The following is a 6000-nucleotide window of genomic DNA, read 5'->3' as shown; positions in this document are numbered from 1 at the left end:
GAGAGTTTAGGAATTACTTATCAGAGGTCGGGATTCAATCCCAACTGTCCGCACCTGGTACACCCTAACAGAATGGTGTGGCAGAACGAAGGAATAAGACTCTTATGGAAATGGTTAGATCGATGATGAGTTATTCAGAATTACCAAATTCGTTTTGGGGATACGCTCTGGAAACAGCAGTGTACATTATGAACTTAGTACCTTCTAAATCAGTTTCTACTACTCCCACAGAATTGTGGAATGGGTGAAAGCCCAGTCTAAGACATATTCGGATTTGGGGTAGTCTAGCACATGTGCTAAAACCAGATGCTGATAAGTTAGAATCTCGTACAGAAGTTCGCGTGTTTGTGGGGTATCCCAGAGGAACGAAAGGTGGTTTATTTTATAGTCCTAAAGACCAGAAGGTCATTGTTAGCACCAACGCCCAGTTTTTAGAAGAAGACTATATAATGGATCACAAGCCCAGTAGCAAAGTTGTTTTAGAAGAACTTAGAGAGGACACGTCTACTTCAGTACCAACAGTACAAGATGAAGTACCACAAGAGACTGCAACACGTGTCACACACGATACACAACCACAGATAGTGCCTCGTCGTAGTGGGAGGGTTGTAAGGCAGCCTGAAAGATTCATGTTCTTGGGAGAGTCTTCGGACTTGATCTCGGTAAACATGAACCTGATCCCCGAACATATGACGAAGCACTCCAAGATATAGATGCAGCATCTTGGCAAAAGGCAATAAATTCTGAAATAGAGTCTATGCACTCTAATAAGGTCTGGGAGCTTGTAGAACCACCTGATGGTGTAAATGTCGTTGGATGCAAGTGGATCTACAAAAGGAAAAGAGGGACAGACGGGAAGGTAGAAACCTTCAAAGCTAGGCTTGTAGCGAAAGGGTATACTCAGAAAGAGGGAATCGATTATGAGGAGACTTTTTCACCGGTAGCCATGCTTAAGTCTATCCGGATACTCTTATCCATTGCTGCTCATATGGATTATGAGATTTGGAAAATGGATGTCAAGACAGCTTTCCTTAATGGAAGTCTTGAAGAGAATATCCATATGAAGCAACTAGAAGGGTTTATTGAAAAAGGCAAAGAGCATCTAGTGTGCAAGCTCAATCGGTCCATTTATGGACTGAAGCAAGCTTCAAGGTCTTGGAACATCCGGTTTAATGAAGTAATCCAGTCAAATGGATTTATTCAGTGTCCGGATGAGTCTTGTGTATACAAGAAGTGTAACGGAAACGTGGTGATATTTCTTGTACTATACGTAGATGATATTTTGTTAATTGGCAACAATGTCAAGGTATTATCGGACGTAAGGGTATGGTTGTCCAAACAATTTGATATGAAGGACTTAGGAGATTGTGCACACATTCTTGGGATCAAAGTTATAAGGGATCGCAAGAAAAGAATGTTGTGTCTGTCCCAAGTTTCATATATAGATACAATCCTTGCTCGTTTTAGCATGCAGGATTCCAAGAAAGGTTTCTTACCTTTTAGGCATGGAGTAGCTCTATCTAAAGAGATGTCTCCAAAGACATCAAAGGAGATAGAAGACATGAAAGCAGTTCCTTATGCTTCGGCTGTAGGAAGCCTTATGTATGCAATGCTCTGTACGAGACATGATATCTGTTTTGCTGTGGGCATGGTCAGCAGATATCAGAGTAACCCTGGACAAGGACATTAGACTGCGGTAAAGCATATATTAAAGTACTTGAGAAGGACTAGGGATTATATGCTAGTATACCAAGCAGACGATTTGCTCCCTGTGGGTTACACGGATTCAGATTTCCAATCAGATAGGGTCAACAATAAGTCTACATCAGGCTATGTGTTTACTTTGGGAGGTGGAGCCATTGCATGGAGGAGTGTTAAGCAGAAATACGTTTCGGACTCAACCATGGAAGGTGAGTATGTAGCAGCCTCTGAGGCAGCTAAAGAAGCAGTATGGCTCATGAACTTTCTAATGGACTTAGATGTGATTCCTGGTTTGCCCAAAATCATCACAATTTATTGTGATAATAGCGGTGCAGTTGCAAACTCGAAGGAACCACGAGCCCATAAGGCAAGTAAACATATAGAGCGCAAGTACCACCTGATACGAGATATCGTGAAGCGAGGAGAAGTTGTCATCGCCAAGATTGCATCAGCAGATAACCTGGCAGATCCTTTCACTAAGGCCCTTCTAGCCAAAGCTTTCGATCGGCATGTGGAGGGAATGAGAATCAGATGTATGGCAGAAGATATGGCAGCTTAGTCGTTAGTATAAGTGGGAGATTGTTAGAGTGTATACTGAAAGCCTAAGCTTTTGTAAACATTTATTTTGAATAAAGAATCACATTTGGTCAAATTGTCTACATTTAGTTGTAATTGTTCAATTAATTTATATTGTAGATAACATAGTATGTGGTGCCACATACAGAAGAGGATGTTATCAGTACCTTATAAATTATAAACAGTACCTCACGACCAAAATGGAAAGGAACAAATCATTGGAAGGTCGTAGTGTAATTAGGTATTAATTTATCTTGACTATATAATTACATTAGTACACTTAGAGTGTATTGAGTAGGACCATTAGAGGTCGTTTCTTTATACTGACTTTATAAAGGAACAAAGACCTCAGTTATTATGGAAGTGTGTACTCTTAATCCTGATATAATAATAAGCACATATATTTGATATTTATTTCTTTAATTTATCAATGGGTGAGATTTAGTTCGATAAATCAATAAGCTCGATAAGTTGGGAAATGATATTACTTATAGTGTGTGTTGTTGATTATAGAAGGAAACTATGTCCTAGTAATCTAGGTTGATAATGTCCCCAAGATGAGCTCATAAAGATTGTCATGTTAAACCCTGCAGGTGGACTTAGTCCGACATGACGATAAGGTTGAGTGGTACTATTCTTGGATTAAGATATTAATTAAATGAGTTGTCAGTAACTCAATTAGTGGACATTCGACATCTTAAACACAAGGAGACTAACACACTCATAATAAGAAGGAGCCCAAAAATATAATTTAGGATTGGTGCGGTAGTTCAATAATAGTTCTCTAGTGGAATGAATTATTATTGATAAAATTAAGTTGTGTGTTCGGGACGAACATGGGATGCTTAATTTTATCGGGAGACCAAAATCAATTCCTCCTCTCGGTCCCTATCGTAGCCTCTTAATTATAGAGTACTATACCCACCTATACCCACCTTCTATACCCACCTAAAGGGGGTCGGCCAAGCTAGCTTGCGGATCAAGCTAGGGCCGGCCTAAGCATGGTTTATGGGTGGTCGGCCCTAGCTTGAACCCAAGCTAAAGGGGGCCAACCCTAATGAAATTAAAAAGAATTTTAATTTTAATTTATCTTATGTAGAAGATATAATTTATTGGAGAGAATTAAAATTAAAATATCTCTCTTAAAAGGATCTACAAAAGATTAAAGAAAGAGATTAGATCTCTTTCTTTATTTGTAGATTGGAAAGATATTTTATTTTTTCTCTTTATAAAATTATTCACATGTTGAAAAATAAAATTATAGAAATTTCTTTTTATCAACCATGAAGGGATTTTTGAAGAGAAATTTTATTTTAAAATTTCCGGAAACAAATTAGGAAGTTTTATTTTGTTGATTGAAACTCTCCTAATTTATCTATTTGAGGTGGCCGACCATGATTAATTGATTAAGAAATTTTATTTTTCTTAATTAATTGTTGTCAAGGAAAGTTAAGTAAATTTTATTATAAATAAATTTCCTTATTTGCCAAAGCCAAGGAATATAAAAGAAGGGGTTCGGGTGCCTTCATGGGTTACAACTTCTATTATTCTCTCCCTCTTTTCCTTGGTGTTGTGGCTGGCCATCCTTTCTCCCTCTCTTCCTCTTTGTGGTGGCCGAAACCCTTCTTGGCTTGGAGCTCTTGTGGTGGCCGGATACTACTTGGAGAAGAAGAAGAAGAAGGAGAGAAAGCTTGCATCCCTTAGAGCTTGGTTGGTGGTTTTTTCTTCATCCTTGGTGAAGCTTTTGATTTGGCCGAACCTAGCTAGGAGAAGAAGAAGGTACTTTGGTGGTTTCTTATCTCGGAAAATCGTTGCCCACACAACGTCCGAGGTTAGAAGAGGAATACGGTAGAAGATCAAGAGGTTTTTCTAAAAGGTATAACTAGTAATTTTTCCTTTCCGTATCATACTAGTTATTTTTGAAAATAATACCAAATACAAGAGGCTTACGATTCTAGTATTTCGAATTTATTTTCGATGTAGTGTTCTTATGTTTTCTTCTTTTCCTTGTGATTTGATTGTTCTTTTCGGTTAACCTAAAGTTATTTTAGGAAATTAAATATTAACTTTCCTTAAAAGGTTTTGTCTAGTCGGTGGTGGTTGTTCCCATATCCAAGAAGGTCATATGCCTCGTCACGTCAGTACTAGGAACCAATTATAGAAATTAATATTTAATGGAATTAATAATTTAGGTGATTTGGATCAAACGTGTTAAGTTCCGCAGGAGATCCAAGTCTAAACCTAAAAGAACAAATAGATTAAGTTTTGGATCAAACGTGTTAAGTTTCGCAGGCGATCCAAAATTTAATTTAAAAGAACACATGGTAGCTAGGAAAAGGTTCAGACCTTTGTACAAAATTTTTGTACAGTGGAACCTCTAGGTTTTCCGAGTAGCAACCAACAGTAAGAAGTTGAGCCTCATATACTCGATTGGCTCTAAAGCCACCCAAGTTTATATTAGGAGTCCTGCCCATGAGATAAACATCTTATCTTAACTTTGACCGCTACATCATCTTAATCGTTAACCCTACGTTACTTTTGAGATCACTCACAAGATGCTGCATCAAGTATTTGATAAGATATTGTTCATGGTGATATGTTTTCTACCATGAAACTTTTTTAATAAGTTATGATTGTGGCTGACATAGTCAGTCGAAATTCACATTTTCTGAAGCCAGACCTGACTTAGACAATGGGTCGAGAACTATGTTTGACTAATTCACATGTTCACATTTTCTCATGCCTGCTGTATATATATACCAATCATTATGCACAATAAAGTATTCGAGTAAAAATTTCATTCCATGTTTCTAGACTTGTATTAGAAAAATATGGAACTGTTACCTTAGCACCCTTAGAGTCAGCCCCACAAATATTGGAAGATAAATATAGGTATAAACAGAGATTACCATACCACAAACAATGACATTCTGGGGATTGACCCTTACCTAATCCGGATACACTACTATGTACTCACTATCTGTACGGTACCCTGGAAACTACTGGACTTGTAGTAGAGCTCTAGGGGTGTGTTTGATTCAAGTTATCATGTATAACCTTGGTTATGTGATTACAGATAATCACATAACTAAGATTATAGGGAATAAAATATAACCCTAGTATTGTTTGGTTTAACCTAAGTAATGATATAACCTAATTTAATATTTACTATATTACTCTTAATAATATTAGGATTAGAAAACCTAATTAAATTATTTTATTAAGTTAGGAATTGATTAATAATTAACTAAAGTTTAAATTAAAAAATCAAATCCACTTCGAATTATTTTTTACTGTGTTCTCTTCTCCAACATCGTCAGCATCCTCCCTGCGAGCTTGTCGACGTCGTGGGCGGTGCCAATGTCATAATCAGGGTGGATGGCGAGCACGATGACAAGGTCGTCGAGAAGGAGAGGGTCCTCAGCGGTGGCCCCGGGATGGAGGCAATGATGATGAGGAATTTTATGAAGGAGAGTTGCTGATCATCGAGAAGGAAAGGGTCCTCAGCGAAAAGGTGAGTTGTTGATCAAGCAGTTCTGCTCTGACACTGGCATCAACTCCAGCGACAGGTCCTCTTCTCCGACGGATACAAGCGGTTGCTTCTTGCGGGAGACGCTTATTTGTGGAGGTGAAGAGGAGGTTGTAGGTGGCACTTGTGGGGTGAGAGGAGGGATCCACGATGGTGCCCATGATCGTGTAGACATGGATGACCTCAGAGACCAT

The sequence above is a fragment of the Zingiber officinale genome, chromosome 5A, assembly GCF_018446385.1.
Source record: "Zingiber officinale cultivar Zhangliang chromosome 5A, Zo_v1.1, whole genome shotgun sequence".
NCBI lineage: Eukaryota > Viridiplantae > Streptophyta > Magnoliopsida > Zingiberales > Zingiberaceae > Zingiber > Zingiber officinale.
The sequence above is the reverse complement of the archived record's forward strand: the minus strand, read 5'-3'. Positions refer to the sequence as shown.